This window comes from Pelodiscus sinensis, chromosome 26 (assembly GCF_049634645.1).
Source record: "Pelodiscus sinensis isolate JC-2024 chromosome 26, ASM4963464v1, whole genome shotgun sequence".
Lineage (NCBI taxonomy): Eukaryota > Metazoa > Chordata > Testudines > Trionychidae > Pelodiscus > Pelodiscus sinensis.
Genome location: NC_134736.1, coordinates 14,928,379 through 14,948,794, shown reverse-complemented (window position 1 = coordinate 14,948,794; position 20,416 = coordinate 14,928,379). Strand labels below are relative to the sequence as shown.

The 20,416-nt window shown below is 53.7% G+C and overlaps 1 long non-coding RNA gene across 2 annotated transcripts in view; it reads right to left on the bottom strand.

The window, feature by feature from the left end:
• LOC142820474 (uncharacterized) overlaps positions 1 to 20,416 on the bottom strand; it is a 37,555-nt gene that overhangs the window by 4,518 nt on the left and 12,621 nt on the right. Inside the window, exon 1 of one of the 2 annotated variants that reach the window (XR_012897706.1) lies at positions 2,144 to 2,638. The exons of the other annotated variant lie outside the window; for it this stretch is intronic. This is a non-coding gene — a long non-coding RNA (uncharacterized LOC142820474). Of the gene's footprint in view, positions 1 to 2,143; positions 2,639 to 20,416 lie in introns of those variants that run through there. 2 annotated transcript variants of the gene reach the window in all.

The window sequence follows — 20,416 nt, the reverse complement described above, 5'->3', positions numbered from 1 at the left end:
CCTCTGATGAGGGAACGAGAAGTGCACGTGTGTGTCTGGGCAGCACAGCTCCGCCAGGGAGGGCTAGCTTCGCCTGGACACTCATGGCAGAAGCGCTTCCACCCTTCTCTTGTCGATCTCTGCACGTGCCTCGGCAACAGTCTGGTTCAAATGTCGGTGCAACCGTAGCCCGGCTGTTCCACCAGTAGTGCCCCTCCCGCTGCAATGGAGGACGATGCTAAGAAGAAAGACTGAACAGTTAAGCCCAGAGTGTTCCCATTTTAGGGCCCAGTTTCCTAGTCCTTTTCCTTGCAAAGCAAGTTCTGCAGGAGCAAGAACCGGAGGAGCTGCCAAAATTAGAGACCTGAAAAAGGCAACAGGAGTCCATTTTGTGACAGGGCTTTCATCCCAGTAACAGCCAGCGTTGGCGTTCCAACTCCTGCAGAGTGCTCCGTCTGGCCAGGAGCTGTGCTGCGAATATATTCGCCCAACATCCCCTTTGGGAAAAATGTTCCCTTTCTCCACACGCGTCCTGACACAGAAACCCCCACTCCCACCTCTAACCAGCAAGAGTCACCTAACCCCAAGTACAGTATGCCAGGCCCTCGCCTACCAGCGTTTCTGAGGCAAAGGTACCCAGTTGACCTGACACTGTTAAGAGTGGTGGCATCTCAAGCCAAAAGCTGACCATTAACAGAAGGCTTCTGCCTACACTTCCAGCAGCAACTAGTGATATTGGATTCCCTCGGCAAGACGCCTCATTTTCATGGGGTGGAGGTTCAAACAGGTCCCAGGCAAGGTGTCTCAAGTGGGACCCCAAAAACCCCAGTCTCTTGAACACAGGCCCCTTCAGAGGGGAACTGTTCAGTACTTATTACCCCAGCACACAAGCCAGGTCTCCCTAGGGAAGCTCACATTAACGAAGAGCGTTACATTCCTTTTCCAGGAGCCCCACTAGCCTACATCAGGCTGAGGTAAAGACAAACTGAGCCAACCAAAAATGGAAAACGAATGACCCTCAAACCAGCTTCACGGATACGTAAGCGATGAGAGAAAAAACTGCTTCGCCTACAACGACGGCTCTCGTGTTGCAGCCTCTCAAATCCGGCAGGTATTTCCCTTGGCTAAGCTTAGAGACGTTCAGCTCCCCCTCAGACATTACTGCATGGGAACGTACCTAGCAGGCTTTTGGACGGTGGCCACTGCAAAGCAAGGTCGGTGTGTGCTGCTTGTTAAAGCAAAGAGAGGTGGGAGACCATGGCATTTCAATGCTGCTTTTTGTTTCGGCCAGCTTGGGCGGGGAAGCTGGCCAGATTCCCCTGCGATTTGCTGTTGATTTCCCCTTCTCTTTCCAGCTAGTTTCCCTCGTTCATTAGCCAATCCAGTGCTGTTGCACTTGAAAGTCATGGGAGACGGTCAAAAGTGGCCATCCCTAAAGGAATCTAACAGGCAGAGAGGCCGAGGTGTTTTGCCACCTAACCCCAACTGAAATCAATGGACGTTGGGTGCTTACATACCTGTGAAGATCCAGGCCAGAAGACCCACCCACTGCTGAGATGAACACAATTCCCAGGGAGCTCAGCAGCAGGTACTTCGCTGCATTGGGTCCAACACAGATTCGAGGGCTCACCCCAGCCCATCAGCGGAGGCTTCTGGCCCACAACTGTGATCTCCAGACTCCCAGCCCCCTTGCTCCCAGCACGTCACTAAAACCCTTTCCAAACAGCCCACATGCCCTGTGTTTAGGGCCTTGGCATCTCCTTTGCTCCAAATGCCCTGCTCATGCGTCCGTCTGTCCTGTAAACGGGTGGCTCTCACAGAGCGCTCTCCCCGCAGCTTCTACCGCTGCCCACTCAGACCCCCCCAGGCCTTCCTCCCCCCATCCAAGCTAGCACTGCGGTGGTCTGGAGAGCCTAGCATCCTACGAGGTTGCAGGTTGCTTCCCCTCGATAGACAGGCATGCAGCAGCAGCTGATCCGGAGGAGAGAAAGGCACAGCTGTGACAGCCCACCAGATGGGCTGTGACATTTCCACCGCCTGATAGGAGGGTCAACCCATTAATCATAGGGCGAGATGGGAATAACCAGGGACTCAGCATAATTTATTACAATTTACCTTCTAGCACAGACCCTGCTTCACGACGGGGAATGATCGGCTCCCTCACCTGCTTTCTGGACACCTCTTGCTCTCTGCCAGGCTCTGTCCTAAGCTCCCTGCAGAACTCGCTTTGCTGGCACGGAGAGAGGTCGGGGCAGGCAGCTGATTCTCCATCAAGACAGAGCTGAACGTAGGGTCACACATAGAGGCTCTGGGTCTGTTTTGGCATGGCAACTGGTGACTCTTTCTGGTAACAGGTCTAAGCCTGGAGAGAGGGAACTCACAGCCTTTGCTAGGGGCCCCAAGCACCCTGAATGCAGCATCCCCCCCATCCCCGCCACGTGCCCTTATGTCATTTTGCCACTATGCTCTGTCTCTCCCCATGGGCCAGGCCAAAATCCCACAGGACAGATGCTCACACTGTCCCGGGGGACCTGAAGGACCCAGACCTGCTCTGTTGAGCAGCTGGACACGGACAGTCCACCCCTGGGCTCTGTGTCACCCTAGAGACACAAGGCAACAGGGAAGTGCTGCCCGGAGCCAGTCTGAGCTGGGAGCTGGAAAGCCATGAAGGGCCGGTGGGCACCCAGCGAGCGTGGCCTTCCGGCCGGCCTCTCGGCAACCAGCGCCGTGGCAACCAGCGTGGCTCCTTCTGTTATGATGAAGACAAAAGCTTAGCGGAAAAATCATTCGGGGAGGTAATAAAGGGCTTTGCCCACAGTGAACAGACAGCCTCCTGGATGGCGCAGGCCCAGCCGCGGCTGCGGGAAAATGGACTTCTCGCCTCAAGTTTAAATAGAGACTAAACCCTCCTGTCTGGGCCTATTGATTTTACGTCCTGCGAACACATGTGCCACCTTAATTGTGATCTGTGTGATAGTTCAGCCCCTGAAAGCTTTCGTTTATCTCTACCTGGTTAAACCACGTTAAATACTAACAGGTCAATATATCTGTCTGGTGACCGGGGCTGTCTGCTCCGTGGAAGGCCCCTCCGCCTGCTGTCTGGAACAAGGGCGGGGGGGGGGTCATCTCCCTGGCTCAGAAATTCACGGCAAGGTTCGCTTGAAAGGGCAGCCACAGATCCTGGGAAACCAAAGTCTGGGATACACAGAGGATCAGCTGCGGCCGATGCAGCATCCTACCCTCCCATAGCACGCTCATGCCTGCAGAAACCTCCTTCTCTCCAGCTCCCACTCAGCAACACTGGCCTCCCAGATCTACCTCCCTCTCCTCTTCCTCCAAACTCCGAGGCAAATTTGCTCATGGCAGTTTCCCCTCTCCTGCCCGCTCTGTCAGTTTTACCCCTCAGCTTCCCAGGCTGGGGTTTTCCAATCTCCCGGGGATGGGTATTTACCCGCCGGGAGCTCCTTTTCCACATACACGTGTCACTCGGAGAAGAGGCACGGCCCAGTCTGCCCTTCCATGCTCATGACAGAAGCTGGTGCGGCACAGAAGAGCCAGAGGCTGGGCCACGTCCCACCCGTCTGGGATGGCCTGGTCCCCACAGAACCCCACCCAACGGTCTGCACTGCTCTGTAGCGGCACCACTGCTACACGCCCGTGGCAGCAGGACACGGCACCTTCCCAGGCCACCGTTGAGGCAACAACCACGTCAACAGGGACAAAACCCTCCATGACTTCCCAGCACAGAACCCATCGCAGGCCAGCACCCAGAAGCGGCTGCTTTTCGCTAAGCCCTGTGACCTCCCAGGGTTGGGAGGAACCTCACCACCACCTGGCCTTAGTGGGAGGAAGTCTCATGTGTGCCAGGTGTGGAGCAGCTCCCTGAAACCACCAGCCCTGGGCAATCCAAGCACTCCGCAGGCTTTGCTCTCTCCCCAGGCTAGCGATATGCACACACCAGCCCGCAGTCTAACCCTAATGTCTAACTGGTTAAAGGGGGGCTCCTCCAGCTCCCACCAGTTAACCAGAACCCGTAAGTATTACCTGGTAAGGGTGACACTTACCGGGCAACCAGACAACCATTCGCATCCCTAGAAAACAAGACGATATTGACTCTGAACAAGGATTCAAGCCGCAGGGGGTGAGAATATTGGGAACAAATGGTTACGCTTGAAACAAAACCATACCGTGTTCTCTAGAGAGAATCACGAGCCAGGCTCCTGTCTCCTGCGGGGCAGCCAACCCCAAGTCCTTTCCGTGGCATTTCCCACCAGTTGGACGGAGATCCCTTCTCAGGAGGGCAACCCGTTGGCAGCTTGTCTTTCCGCACTGAAGGGGTAACTGGTGAGTCCCCCCCCGCCCCACGAGAATTCCAGAAGGTCGATCTTCTCTCAGGCTCAGGAGCTGCTGTTGTCCCCTCCGGGCTCCACCACTGAATCATTCACATTTTGTTCAGACGGTACATGGGCGTCCATTAGGAACCGTTCAATACCCAACCCACGTGTGCCCAGCCTCTTGCTTGGTGCACGACAGCTGCCGGGGCACCTTGTGCTGACTTGTCTTAACTCAGAGTCCTAGAGAACCCCCCATTGTTCGTCTATATAATTAGCTCTTCATGCGCCTGCCATGCATATGCTGCACCGTCATTATGATGACTAGCGTGACTTTCACTAGGGACCTCCCATGACGTTCTCTGGTGGGCTGGCATGAAGGTGCCAGGCCAGGGGATGTCTGTGTCCCTTATGTACCTCTGTGCTTCTGCCAACTGGCCTCCGGTTCCTTTGGTCTCACATCCAGGCACCCTTATTGGCGGTCTCGACAAAGAGGCCAAGAATAGAGAGATGCAGAGAGCAGTGGTCCCTCTAATCTTTCCCATTCATGCACGAGTTACTTCCATCCCCTGTGCAGAATGCATTTTGTTATGTGCACGAGGCATGTCCAAATGTGCACCACCCGTTGAAACAAAGAACCGAGCTGTGGGCGGTCTACTAATCAGCTGGGCGGCTCTTCTGAGCAGCCGCTCAGCTTACAGGGAGCGCTGACACAGACCAAATTCTCTTTCCTGTCATGCAGACCAGTCATGGCACCCGGGGGTGTTAGAGGCTTGCCCTCATGCTAACTCCCTGTGTACCTTTTTGCTGGATAAACCCTGGACGCCAGTCCTCTGGGGCTGTCAATCCACCACCCCCAGTTCCTCCCGCCTTGCTAAAGCCATCTTTTAGCAAACCCTTTAAGCCGGCACTGCAGAGCAATCCACGATGTATTTCATGCCTACAGGATGTGCTTTGAATTTCCCAGAGGAGGGGCTGTGCCACGCTCCGTCCCCCCGGAGTCTCACTCCGCAGCGACAAAGGGACCTTCAAAAACAGACATAAGAGCGTTTGCGTAGGTGCTCTGAATGGCGATGGGGCCTGATCTGAGGCCGTGTGATGACAGTTTCACAAAGCGAATCTAGGGGACCAAAGCAGCCAGTGCATAGTGAACAGGGCTCCTTAGAAAAGCACCCTCGTCCTTTGTTGACTTGACATAGCTCCTTGTTGCTGCGCCAAGCCCGTCGCTGGCTCGGTTTAAAACTAAGTGAATCTCTCGTCTCGTTACCGAACTTCAGTCAAGGGCTTGTTTTCCCCTCCCCCGCCTTCCTTCACCAATCAATGGCCATTTCATTAACATGCAATCATTGTCTAATTAACTCTGCATTCAATCTCTACCGCTAAGTGGTACGGTCATGAACATCAAAGCTGAAGCCCGTTTCATCAGACTCTTATTCCTGCCTGCTTATGAGCAAGCTGAGTGACCGGAGGTTGGTGTCGGGGCCGATGGCGGGAGGGGGCCCCCATAAGGCTGTTTCTACCTGATCGCTCTTTCCCTATTTAACAGATAATTGAGCCTTGAGCAAACCTGCTGCCTTGTGACTAACACAAGACAATAAGGGCAATCAGCCCTCATGACTGAGGAGCTGGGCTGGGGGGCAGCTTTGGCTCAGGATGGCGTTAAACAACACATCGTGGCAGGCTCTGATTTGCCTTCTTGTGAAGCAACGGGCACTGGCCACTGCCAGACACAGCGAGCAGTGGCTGGGAATGAGCCGAAACCCTCCCAAGGAGAACCATCCTTACCCACATGCAGAATACAGAGCTGCATAGGGCGCCTGAAAAATTGGGTCCTAATGCCCACCCACCTGCCTCATCTAGGGATGTTAAATTTCGATTAATCAGCTAATCGATTAGTCGATAAAGGGGGGGCGCTCGCTATCATGCTGCCTGGAAGCGGGAACCCGCTCGGCCTCTCCATTTGAAATGTCCAGGAGCCACGAGCAGCTCTGGTACATTTCAAAGGGGGAGGAGCAGCAGTCGGGACCAGCGCGAGCGGAACCGTTTCAATCCCTCCTCGAGCCGTTTCCCTGCTGCCACCTGCCCCCCATGGAGACAGTGCTGGGAGGAAGAGGCTTATAAGCCAGCTTCCCCCAGCACCAAATCCTGCCCACCTCCCCCCCGCCGCGTCTCTCTGATAGAGGCAGCAAGGGCGGAGAGGCGACTCACCGAATCACTACTCCACCACCCGATACGTCGACTAGTCCCTATCCCTGTTCTGTGACTCTGCTTCCTCCAAGAGAAGCTATTGAACGCCACGGTGAAAACGCCAGACGGATCTACGAGCGGAACATGCAACCCGTGAACGAGCCATTCCGGTGGGAAGGAACCACTTGGCCAACCCCAAGTACAAACTGTCCGTGTCTGAATTTACCGTGTGAGTCGACAGGACCTTCGCTTCAAATCGGTTCTAAAAATATTTCACGGGTGTGTTTGTGAAGCTTATAAAAATCACATCTCGACAAAATCCTCATTCTGTCCCTCTGTCGGGCAGTTGTCGGGCAGCCGTTTAATAGCACGGCGTGCCATAAATCCTAAGGACAGCCCTGCTCCTGAGAAACGAGAGACCCTGCGAACGACTCCGCGAAAGGAAAGAAAGCCAGGCAGAAATAAGAGTGGGAGAGAAGCTATCAGGTGTCTAACCCTCTTGCAAATGGTGTGGGGTTTAGAGTTGCTACAGAAAGGCTGGCTCGGATTGTTAATACAATTAAAGGGTTGTTTTTCTTCTGTCAGTTTAGACCTTGACACATACGCTTTGTAAAAGCTGTTTCTTCTACAGCTCCAGAGCAGCAGAAGTGTTTCTACAGCTGTGATCCTCCCTCACCCTCTGCCTGCTCCCTTCCTCCTTCTAACTCTCCAACTCCTGCCAATTCCTTGTGCATGTTAATTTCTACACGGTCCCAATTTTTTTGGAGGGGGAGCGGCTCGCTCTCCTTTTGTAACAGCCAGCTGAGACCCAACCTGGCAGCCCTTCCGCTAGCAAAGCTTCCACTGCTTTCAGCAGAGGCTGCCTCGCCCCAGGACTGGAGGATCTGGTCTTTGATAGTTCAGGGCTTGATTTTCAAAGCTCCCCGCAGTTCCTGTCAGCTCCAGGCCTTTAACGAGAATGCCGGCTAACCTCCGCTCAGCATTTCGGAGGGATGCCTGTTTTTCTAGACTCCCCTCACCTGCTATTCCATCGGGCAGAACAAAGGAAAAGAACGCGGCACATCGGCCGAGTAGTGGTTCTTGTGATCCATCCAAACCAACAGTACCTCCCGTCATTTCTTCTTTAAGGAAGTCTGTAACCTTGGAAGTATCCAGAGTTGCCTACAGCTGCACCATCCATCCAGGCTTATCTCTCCAGCCTCAGCATGAACCCAATTGATCATAAGTTTCACTTGGTTTTCTTCTCACAAGCCTAGACGGACCAGGGCGTTTGACACACACTCTCTCTTTCTCTCGCTCTCTCTCTCTCATGAAAGCTTTGTAGCTAGGAGCTGATTCCCTCCTCCATCACACCACGGCACTTGTAAGGTACCCGAGACGAACTACAGGCCTTTTGCCCTGGTACAAGCATGAAGCCTTGGTGTTCCACCTGATCTGCAGGAAGCAGACATGACTGTCACAGGAACTTAATGTCATTCAATGGAAGTCATCCTGAAGGAGAAACCCAAGACTTGGAGCTAAGCGATCACAGTTTTATTCTCAGCTCTGCCACTGGCCTGCTTTGTGACTGTGGACAAACCACATCACTGCACTGTGCCTCAGTTTCCCAGTCCTTTGTTTATACTGCGATCTTTTTAGGGGAAGGGACTACCTCCCACTATGTATTTGCACAGCACCTAGCACAATGGGGCCCCAATTTTAGTGGGGGCTACTATAATACAAATAAATAACAAGACTGTACGCGCACTAGCCACAGTTTTGTACAGGAAGATTTCTTTCTTAAAGTGACACAGTTCAGGTCAAATTTGACTCCATCCTTTTTTTTCACAAACCCTAAAACCAATTGTAATGTGTCTCTGGTTTGCTTTCCGAATCCCAATGGGAGCACATATCTATTTTATACATAAACAAATGAGCATTCCCCTACTGAAAGCATCGGCCACGCTGAGCACTGGAATGTGACACTGACCTAAAACTGTTGGCCAGTTAGTGACAGAGTCCGAACTGCACTCTTGGGGGAGGTGGCTGTCTGGTGTCCCTCGTCTCACGAGATATGAAAATGAAACCCACTGATCGAATTGGTCTGTGAGTACAGCATTGGACTGGGACTCAGGAGACCTGCACCTGGCAGGTAACCTTAGACCAGTGCCTTCACCTTCCAGTGCCTCAGTTTCTCCACCTGTGACATGGGGATCCTGCTACTCATCTCCTTTGTGAAATGCTTTGCAATCTACAAATGCAAACTGTGTAAGAACTAGGCACTGTTGTCATTACAGTAGCATCTCTACTATGCAAAGGGATTTCCCTCTGTATGTTGTTTAACCCCGTAGTGTCTCTTTAAGATGCATCTATTGGGGAAGGGTCGAGAGCCTGCGGGGCCAAACCTACCAGCCTCTCTAGTTGCCCTGGGGGGCTGATCTAACTCACATTAACATCAGTGGAAAGACTCATGTTGACTTGAGTGGCAGCTGGCGCTTAGTGTATCAAAGAGCAAGTGATGACACCTTCCCAGCAGCCGGGGCGAGTGCCCGGGAATATAGTATGCCAACAAAGAGCACGGGGGAAGCGACGTGCTTGTCCTTATCCCTGAGCGTTCACCGGAGGCTGCCAAACTTGGGAGGCACATTCCCTCCTCTCATTCATCAGCACGAACCGCCCATGTTGCGGGGGGAACTTGTGATTCCCAAATCAGGGCTTTCTATCTTCTCTGGATCTTGTTTCACAGAAGGGCTAATACCCTGGGCCCATCCAGGCTCCCACAGGGACCGGATCTCTTTTAACGGCAACGCCCACGTACCGACCCGCCATTCCGGCTTTCGGCCCCATGACATACAAGTGACATCACACACACAGACACCCTCCTGCCTGGGAGTCCCCCTCCTCCACCTTCAGAGCAGGAAGCAACGAGGCAAGGTCTCTCTCCAGCACCACTGTACCCCGAAGAGCCCCGTCCTCCCATGAACAGTTCCCTGATCACTGGGTACCGATCGTTCCCACAGCAAACGAGCTCTCGGAAGGGAAAGATAGGGACAAAGAGCCAGGAGGGGAGGGGAGCAGAGGCAGAGACTGGGAACAGCTGCTGTACTGTGCATACCCTCAGGCTTAGGGTCTAAAGCGCTGCTAAAAGATTCTACCGGTCCGATCCGAGGTGGCTGGGATCGTTGGAGAACGGCCCTGCTCGGGGCGTGGCGCAATTGGAAGGAAGCCGGGTTTTGGCTCTCCGCTGTCGGCTTTGACCATCTCCACGTCCCCGGGGGAGACACCCTTGCACCGCACAGGCGGAGAGCCAGAGGGAACGCCCTGCCTTGAACAGCACAAGGCAAAACAGGTTCCCTCCTCGCGCTGGATTGGTGAATTATCGTTTCGGGCTCTGTCACTAACTGACCCACAGTGTTAGGTCAGTATCACATTCCGGTGCTCAGCGTGGCTGATGATTCAGTAGGGGAATGCTCATTTGTTTATGTATAAAATAGACATGTGCTCCCATTGGGATTCGGAAAGCAAACCACCTGTGCTTTTTCGACTCCAGAGCCAAGTCCACCGAATCCCACTGGGTTCCCTTCAAGGGTGGCACAGGGCAGGAGGGATTGTCGGCAGCTCTTTGAATGAGAGGCCGGGTATCACGCCCTATTGCACCGACGGATGCAGAAGGCAGGAGCCAAAGGACGTAAGGCTCATGCCTCCAGGTCTTTTATATGCAGATCCAGTAATGCTGCTGCAGTCAATTTTGTGCTCCAGAGCATGCCACTAGCTCTGCCTCCCCCTTGTTTCGGGAACGCCAAAGAACTGCTTGTTCAGGCAGCCTATTGTCACACCTTCTTCTGGGACGCCCCAAATAGGCCCGTCTCCTTTCCCCATGTTGGTACACCCCTTCTTGGACAGCATCATTACAGGACTACATCCAGACTGCAGGCTTCTTTTGGAAGAAGCTTTTCCGGAAGAGATCTTCTGAAAAAACTTCTTCCGAAAGAGCATCCACACTGCCACACCGCATCGAAAACGCCATCTGCTTTTTCAAAAGAGATCAGCCACACTGAATGGACGCCATCTCACACGTGAGCTGTGATTACTATAGATGGAGTGGCCACCAAGGCACCTGTGCTTTTTCCTCTTTCCTCGTCATTCGAAAGAACTCCCTCTTCCCCGTCCACACACGCCTTTTCCTGAAAGAGCTCGTTTGGAAAAAGGCTTCTTTCTCGTAGAAAGAGGGTTACCAATGTCGGAAAAACCTCTCCGTTCTTTTCATTTTTTTTGAAAGAACGCGATTGCAGTGTGGATGTAAGTGAAGTGTTTTTGGAAAAATGGCAGTTTTTCCGAAAAAACTCTGTAGCGTAGACATAGCCTGACTCGCTGAGCAGAAAGTCAAGGGACACTCGGTCTTGCTTTCAACCTTCCTAGCATTAAACCAGGGTGCAGGCATACGCTGCGCAGACAATCTCCGGGATCCAGTAGCTACCGCTTTGGATTTGGATAGAGGATGCCTCCATCCTGTTCCCATTAGCCTTGGACAAATCGCTTCCATTTCTCCCGGAGGATAATTCTACTTATCATTCATTGTAAAGCACAGCGAGAACTCGGCATCATTGTTTATCTACTCGGCTGTTCAGGTGGGCTGCAGTCAAGTCAAACCACTTTACTATCTCATCTGCAAGCTCCCCCACAGCCCAGGGCAAGGGACAGAGGGACAGATGTCTGGAGAGAATCTGAATTCAGCAGGAGGAAAAAATTCTCCCCCGCATCTCTGCAAAGGGACGGAAAAATGTCAGCGGCAGATAGCAGGGCTAAAAAAATCTTTCTTTTCTCCTCCTTAATCGGTGACCACTTTGTTTAAAGAAAAGCATGAAATTACCACGCAGCCTCTCCAAAGCAGTGGCGACTGAGGAGAAAATGATTATTGTATCAGGAGCAATAAGACTGAACAAGGCCAGAAACTGAAATCAGAAATTATGAGGCAGCACCTAATGGATTTCTTTGCATTTGTCAAAGTTAGAGTCTCTTAAAGGGACAGTTAGCCACAAGGGACGTTAGCTATCGGGGAACAGACTAGTCGAGTAACTGCACGAATTCTTCTCCATCACTCGGATTATTCTATAGTCCCTGGGGGTGAGGCCGACAGTCAGTGCTCTCTGGCCCCACACCCTGGGAGCCCCCAGCCACCCCGCACTGCTGCCTCTTTATTAGAGCCCATCTGCGACGGGAGCCATGGATGGAGGCTGGTCCGGCAGCAGCCCCTGTCCGTGGGGGGTCCCAGCACCCTGTGGGGCAGAGGCTCCTCCAGCCTCTATTCACAGGGAACAAGCAAAACCTGCTTCACGGCATCCTCCCCTGACCCCACCCTTGCTGCTGCCTCTGATGGAGGCAGCAGCGGTGGGGGTGGGAGGGACAGGAAGCACCACGGAGCCGGGACTGGGGGGAACCGGCTTTTAAGCCGGCTCTCCCTAGCACCGGCTCCTGCTGTCCCCCACCCCTTGCTGCCTCTGTATCAGAGGCAGCAAGGGGGGCGGGGGGAAGGAGAGCAGTCAACTGGATTAACCAGTAAGCCTAGGGTTATCGGTTAATCGTATGGTCAATTACTCATTTACACCCCTCGTAGCCACCCCGATCACCCTGCACTGCATTGAAGAAACCTACTGGTCTATGAACCAGTTTAATTTCCTAACAACAACTGTTACAACCACATATAAAAATGCTACAGCTGCTTTATAAGTGTTTTGAACCCTGGTCGGTGTAGAAGAGGCTTGTTTTAGAAGCCAGTTCAGTCTTAACTGGCTTCACGACTTTGTGGGTGCAGACTTGCTAAAACATCAGTTTTCCATCCCTAATATTCTAGTATTTCATGGGGCCCATGAGGAATTTCCCAGAATCCACTACTTCTGGGAGCAGTGATGGGAGGGTTAGGAGCAGCAGCCAGAGGACTCTGTAGCTGAAATGGCTTAGAGCACCGCTAGCACAGGTGTATCTGCAAGGGGGGTTAAACTAGTTCACCGGGGCTCATGTGGACACTCTGAACTGTCCGTGTTCAATAGCAAATGGTTCCATTTTCCTGGTGTAGAGACACCGGGCACCTTCCCCCACACCCGCACCAAGGATCTACTTGTGTCTCCATCTCGCTCAGCATCTCAAGAGCCTTCTCCTTCGCAGCTTCCTCTGAACTACTCCCTCCCTGCCTGCACCATCCTCCAATCGCTGCCCCGTTGCATTTCCTGGACAGCTTAAAGCAGCCCATTGCTCCCCTGCCTGCCCTCCACCATCTCCCCTCCCCTGCTGACTGAATGCTTTAATTCTGCCGCCGTGCAACTGCAGTGCTCCGTACGCCTGCAATGCATTCTGGGATGCCGTTTGTACGGAAGACACTCTACAAAAGGTGTCCGGTATTGGATTATGCGGTTAGGGAAGGTCCTCTTAGTAATAGCCACATGTTAACTGTTCAAAATGGTCTTGCCGGACAAGATAGCGGGAGGGTGGGGAGACAAACACAACCTCACATTCGCAGTCGCTGCCTTTGCCGCACACCACAGAAGGGCTGCCGAGCCAGGAAAGGACATCCCAAAACGCTGGGGGCCGTCACAGCTCTACTGAAAGCCAGGGGAATTTCGTCCCTGCCTTCGACAGGGCCAGATTTTTACTCCTGGGATCTATATCCCTCTCTGCATCAGACCAGCTGCACAGCCATGAACAAGATTCTACCCGCATGGCATGGCGAAGGCATGACCTTTCCTCTAACCCTCCTGTCCAAGCTCTCAGCAGCGCACGTGTCCGCAGCCACAATCTTGTCCTGCGCTGCTCCGCTCACAGCGGCTCGGCTGCTGCTGGGCAGAGACCAAGCGGCTCACGCTGACCAGTCGTGCCTCTGTCTCATGGTGCTTCCCTATCGGTCCGTCCCCATCTCTCGGCCCGTCCCTTATCTTCCGACCGTCAGCTCTTTGGGGCTTTCCGTTCTGTGTTGGCACTGGAGGTGTAAGGGGTTGACCGATAAGACCCATAGTCTTACCATGCTTACTGGGGTAACCAGTTAATTGGTGCCCATGCCTGGCTGGGCCCATCACGCTGCAGGCAGGAAGTGCTCCAGTCCAGTCGGGCCCACCCACTGCAGCACAGTGAGCGGTTAACCGGTCAAACCTATAGTTTAACTGGATAACACATTACACGGATGTAAGCCGGGGCTGAATTACGGCTTGCTATCAGCCAACTAAAAGGAGAGAGCTGCCCAGGGGGTGGGTGTGCTCACTCCAATTGTTTAGCTCTGCAAGATAATTAACTGTTAACTGTTGATATGTAAATACAGCTCATGCCAGGAGGGGGAAGGAATCCGAGGTGTGCCTATGTAAATCCAATTCAGCGAGGGCTGATGGAGCATCAGTGCTGGAACGGAATGTGGTGTATTGTAACTAATTTGGGGCTGTTGTGGGGGAGTCACAAATCATGCTACCCCTAAATGTGGGAACTGAAAAATATGACACCAGTGGGAACGGGAACGACCGGCGGGCAGCCGGTAGGAGCGGCGGCAGGCGGCCAGCAGAGCGGCTGGTGGGAACAACCAGCAGGTGGCTGGTAGGAGCGGCGGCAGGCGGCCAGCAGAGCGGCTGGTGGGAACGACCAGCAGGCGGCCGGTAGGAGCAGCACAAAGGTGGCATAGCCTCAGACTCAAGGAGTAGAGTCATCAGGATGATGTGTCAGAGTCTGCACTGACTGGACAGAGCTGTAAGTGGGGCGTTTGACGTGGGGTACGGAGAACGTTTGGATAAGTGGACAGAACCCTTATCTTGTTGGACTGGTGAGCCTGAGAGCCAAAAGACACTGCTCAATTCTTTTGAGCTGGGACAGTTACTCGCGGGGAAGGGGGCTACGAAGTCTGGTTTTGGTATTTTCCCAAGATAATGCCATGTGACTTCTCTCTCTCTTTCATTAAAAGTTTCTTTTCGACACTCAGACTCTGTGGGGAAGCATTGCCTCTCAGAGGCGCCCAGGGGTGTGTGAATTTCCCAGGCTACTGGGTGGGGACTCAAGCCGGTTCTGAGAGAGATGGAGCCCTAGATATTGAACCTGGCCCTGGTTGCTGCCGGGCCTACCCGGCGGAAGGGTTACATGGGATTTTATATCCCTAGTTTGCACAGAACGTAGCACAATGGGGCTGGGTGCACACGCTCCTAAGCGCCACACTAATCTTGCCTTTTGCCTGTACAGAGAGCACAGGGAGGGGGCCTGTAATTTCAACTAGGGCCTCTAGCCACTACTGGATCACAAGTCCCACATCTTCTTGATCACAGCTAAGAACACGTCAAACCTGATTGTAGCTTTTGGGGGAAGCTTGCTCAGTCCTGACACTATACCTCCTGGCATGCAAATTCCACACCTTGCATGGCTTAGCCAGACAGAATGACCGCAGCTGCCCTCGAGGCGGGGACCCTCACAAAAGCAGGTTCAGGGGAGTATAAAGAGCTTTGAATGAAGAGAATTCTTCCACGGCGAAGCGAATACACCTACATTCACAGGGTCAGCGCAAATTACAACTCCTTAGCTGCATTGTTCCCGTTGACACACACACACACAGCGCGCTGATGGAAGGTTTACTACAAGCCTGATCTTCAACTGGTGTCAACGGGCACTGCCCTGCAGAAGTCAGTGGGGTTACGTCAATTGACACCACTGGAGGATTTTGCCCCCCTATTGTCCGTATGATGGTGCTTTAGATTAGATTAAGGAAGTTACAGCTCCAGAAAAGGACTCCAAAGACCTGAAATTCTCACGTCAATTTCAGGTTCATCGGGAGTTCCTTCTCCCTCTCTTCCAGCTCTCCCTGAAGGATCTCAGCACAGGACGGAGGACCGGGCCCTCTCATGAAAACAGCTCATGTGCAGGCCACCGCCGCAGAATCTCCGTTGCTGCCAGCACAGAGGAAGTGGCTTGGAGCCTGAAGAGTGCACTCCTGCGGGTGTGTGATTCCTGCCAGATTTGAAAGCCCACAGCATTTCAAGCTGCGTTTAAACGTGAATCACATTTACGTACATCCCCTAACAAAGTGCATCTCTGCTTTACCGATCAGCGCCCAGCTAGCGATGTGGAGTCCTGAAAGATTTGGAGCTTCTGAACATTAGCACCCAACATGAGCAGCGGCCAGGTCTAACAGATTAAACCTCTCTGGAGCCAAACCTTGGCCTCTCCCATGCTCCGCCCTCTTCTCCAAGCTGGTGTGAGCTTAGCCCTAGCCAAAGGCCAGTGGCCCAGCGCTGACGCCGGCACAGAGGCAGGTTGGCAGCCCAATCCCGGGCTCAGTGCTGAAGACAGCTGGCTTCAAGCTGGATTAGCAGCGTGACTGCTGCTAGGGTTTGTGTTTATCTGGTGGTGCACATTTCCACATGCCTTGGTGCACATAGCAAAATTTATTCTGCACATGGATGGAAAAAACCCACACGTCGATAGAAAAGATCAGAGGGAACACTGGTTTCCAACCTCAATTTTTGGAAATCTTGATTCACGTGCTTACCATACTCTGCAGAGTCTGAAATCTGGCGCGGTTCTGGCATGAGAACTAGCGTGTTTGTATGTACATGTGTAACAGTTTGACATTTTAGCAGTTATACGTTTACGGGGGAGAGGAAGGCGAGAGACAGCGCTCGCGGGGAACCAGCTTTTAAGCCAGCTCCCCAGAAGCACTGACTCCCACCTGCTTCCCCTCCTGCTGCCTCTGATAAAGAGGCCCAGGCTTATTGGTTAATTGTTTCAACGACTAGACACTAACATCCCGAATGAGAACCCGTTCTCTTGGGAGAGGTCGAAAACTTCAAGCTTCTTGTAGGTGCAGAAACACCCCGCGGATGCACTATTATAATATCTTCCCCTCAGCATTTTAACCAGAAGCAACAACTGTAGCCGCTACAGAAGTGGGAACATTCAAACCACCTAAAAGAATCAATGTCAACGGGAAAAGATGCAAGAGAGGAAGAGACTGAGCAAGTCAGAAGGAAAAAGGCCTTCAGATTCATCTCAAGGCGTGTTACAGAGAGAAAAGCCAGACTTGCTCAATGAACCCAAATGGGTGTGTTGAAAATTAGGCGGAACTGGTAACAAAATAAAGACAGGACGACGTGTTCTACCTTCATTACCTCTGGGGGACCTTAAAAGAAGACTCGGGAGAAAATCAGCAGAGCAGGAGCACAATTGCTGACTGACAGCAGCAGCACCAGCTCCACTAACTCCTCCCCTCTCCCCCCCCCCAAAAAAGACAGTTAGTACCAACCTTGATACCAGGTAGGAGACGGTCAGACAAGGGATTTGCTTTCTAAGAACTCTCGCCAGCTAACCACAAGGGTACTGTGAGTGCTGTTAAAACAGAACTTCACTACACGGCACATTTCAAAGGCTTGAACCGATTTCCCTTCTCTGCATCGTTAGTAAAGGCTTAAAAGTCCTGGAATGAATAGCTGGACTTGCCAGGCTATTCATCAGGCTGTACTCTCTGGACAGAGCCCTGTTTACTGTTGGACAGTGATGTGGGTACGTTAACATCTTTGATCTAGAGAGTCCATCTCAATTAATACAACAGTGGCCACGTGGTAAACCCAGGTCTCCCAGGGAGGACTTGTCCAGTGCTCTACCCACTAGTCCACACTACCTTTCATTTTTACAAAGGACAGTGAAGAAACCTGGTTTAGACTGTTTGCACTTCCAGGTGTTCGTGCTGTAGCACAATGTTGCCAAGTGTGTGCTGCCAGGATGCAGGGCGATGCTTATTTGTTACCGATATAAACCCATCGGTGCATTCCTGGTGGTCTTAAATGTACAGGGGGAGGGGAAGATGCTGTCAACTTTGACCAGAACAGTATTCCTTTAAGAGCTCGCTCTTTAGATACTCAAGGAGTCCTAATATCTATTTGTATTACAGTAGCCCCCTCTGAGATTAGGGCCTCATTGGGTTAGGTGCTGTACAAGCAGACAGTCCCTTTCTCTAAAAAGTCTACAATCTAAAAGGGGGAAACTGAGGCAGGGGAAATAACCTGGCTGCAGTCACCCAGTACCAGGAATAGAATCCACATCTCTTGAGCGCTGGTCAAGTGCTCTAACCATTGGTACACACCGTCTCCCTAACGCAGTGGTTTGCAGCATTCCCCCCATCATGACTTGTAGGTAACCCCACACCTCACTGGAAAGTAGGGATGTAAGGCAGCATTTAACAATGCAACCATGTAACTGCTAAAAGTCCTCGCGGGTAGACGGTTATACGCACTGCAGGCTCCACGGCACAGAGCTTAAATTAGCTTTATAATGCAGAGCCCCCAGCAAAGCCCTCCCAGGAGTTGGGCCGGCAGAGGCTGCCAGCCTGTAGCCAAGGAGCCAGTGTATAACCTGCAGCTGCAGGGGCCGGGTAGGCCCACCATGGACAGGGGCTGGCCAGAGCAAGCCTTGCCTACAGCATGCCACCCGGCCTGGGCCCACCCACGGACAGGGGCTGCTCTGCCTGCAGTGGGCTCCATGGGACGGGTGGGGAGCTGCTCCAGCCCCTACCGGTTATCTCAGGGGTGGGCAAAAGGGTCTCTTACGGGCCACATCTGGCCTGCCAAGAGGCTTCATCCGGCCCGCGGAGGCCATGCCACTCCCTGCTCCCTGGCCAATTAGGCACCATTAAGTGCACGAAGTTTCCTCCCACCCTGTCAGGAGCACACGGCTTTGAAGCGCCATGCGCTCCTGGCATGGCGGGAGGAGACTTCACGCGATCCCCCGCCCCCAAGCCCTGATTGGTCTGGGGGTGGGGGAGCACGGGGAGTCTCCACCCACCGCCAGGGGCATGGGCGCCTAGGGGGAACCTGGAGTGGGGCAAAGGGGCTCCGGAGCATGCTGGCCCCGCCCCTTCCGTTTGAGGCCCCGCCACTTCCGGGACTCTTGGGTTAACCACAACCGGTAAGTTTCATCCAGCAACGGTGAGGCTTACCAGTGAACCACGTACATCCCTACTGGAAACAGCTTCTCATTCACCCATCTGGGAAGGGCAGGTCGATCCTCACCCAACCGCAGGATGAAACCCAAAGACCCGGACGACCAATGAAGAAACAGGTGCCACCTTGCCACGGAAGAACTCCAACATCCTGATGGGGTGACAGGCCAGCAAAAGCCGGGTCCCGCTAGTTTCATTCACCCTGGTTAGCCCTTCCCGCCGCAGGCAGCCCCGTGACACCCACAAGGGCCATCCGCGGAACAAGGTGCGGATCAGCATCCCAGTGGCAGGATAGGAATGCGCTCGGGTTAACGACTCCTCACCGGCTCAGCTGCGTGTGGTGTCTGCAAAGTAATTAACGTGTCTTTCGTGGCAGTCGTGTGATGCATAAAGCAATCTCCATTCCAGATCAGCCCTGGGGTCCATCTATTTTGGCATCCTGACGCTGGCAGCAGCTAGCTCCAGCACAAGCCAATGTGAGCCGCTAAAAAGTCTCGTCCTAACCCCCACAAGTTACAGGGCAGGCTTATGCTCTGAAGCAGGAAACTTTTTTTTTTTACAAATCCAGATGACAGCAATAATAAATAATATTTTTCTTTCACTTTCATATCGTCAGAGGATTGCTAAGTGCTTCCTCATCCCATTTCACAGCTGGGGAAACTGAGGCACGGAGGGGTGAAGTGACTGTCCCATGGTCACGATGAATCAGTGGCAGAGCCTGGCACAGCCCCCATAAGTCCCAGTTAATTGCTAGGCCAGCCCAAGGGGCTGCAATGCCTCTCGCTGCTTTCACAGGCCCGGATTCCTGCAGGGATTTTGTGTTTCCCAAAGAATTCCCCTTCCCCCAACACAATCAGATTTGTGCTCATTAAAAAAACAAACAAAAAAAACCAAATCCCCAACTTACTGCCAGCAACCAACAGCAGCTCCCTGGTTTTGTGATGCCGCTAAGTATCAATGTGAGACCCTGCTCCAAGCCTCTTATGTCCCTTGGGAGCCGTTGCCATGAGCTCAGTGGCCTTTGGAGGATGCTCCTACGAGCTCCAAGCAGTAAAAGCTTGGCTACTTGACCTTTCTGCCTGCTGGGAGGATGCCGCCCCCAGGATCTGCTAACTGGATGACCTCCCACTCTCTCTGGCTCACGGCTGCGATCCGCAAGGGAGTTAAAAAGACGACCCAGCTTTTATGTGGCACTTTTCATCGGTAGCTCATTGGGCACTTTACAAAGGGGGCCAGTAGCAATAGCCCCATTTCACAGTTGGAGAAACTGAGGCACAGGGCGGCGAACAGACTTGCCCGAGGTCACCGAGCAAACCAGTGGCAGAGCTGGGAACAGGACTCAGGTCTCCTACATCCTCGGTCAGTGTGTTGTCCACTTGACAATACTGGCTCCCAGCGAGGCATCCGCCTCCCACTGAGGCAGTGGGTACAAGAAGCAGGGGGAGGCAGTGCCCTCCCCAACGGCCAGCGCTGCCCGCCCCCCCCTTCCCTGTGCCTCCCCCCAGGACAGGGAGGTAGAGCTGGGTGCTGCTCCCCAGGGCTGGGGAAGACTGGGTCCACCCCTCCCCCCATGGGCCAGACAGGGCCAAGGAAAGTTAGGGCTGCCTGCTACCCCTGCCCCCCAATGCTCTAGCTGGGCTGGGGACGGCTGAAGCTGCGTGCTCCCCACTCTCACTCATGTGCTGCAAATGGGGCTAGGGAAGGCCAGGGCCACAGGCTGCCTGCTCTCCCCACCACCCTCGCGTCCGGCTGGGGCCGTGCGCCGCCCGTTCACACCCCTTCCCCAGCCGTGCGCAGGGCAGGTCTGCCTCCCGCCCTCGCCCGCCGCCCTCGCCTCCTGCCCCCGCCCGCCGGCCTCGCCTCCCGCCCTCGCCCGCCGGCCTGGCCTCCCGCCCTCGCCCGCCGGCCTGGCCTCCCGCCCTCGCCCGCCGGCCTCGCCTCCCGCCCTCGCCCGCCGGCCTCGCCTCCCGCCCCCGCCCGCCGGCCTCGC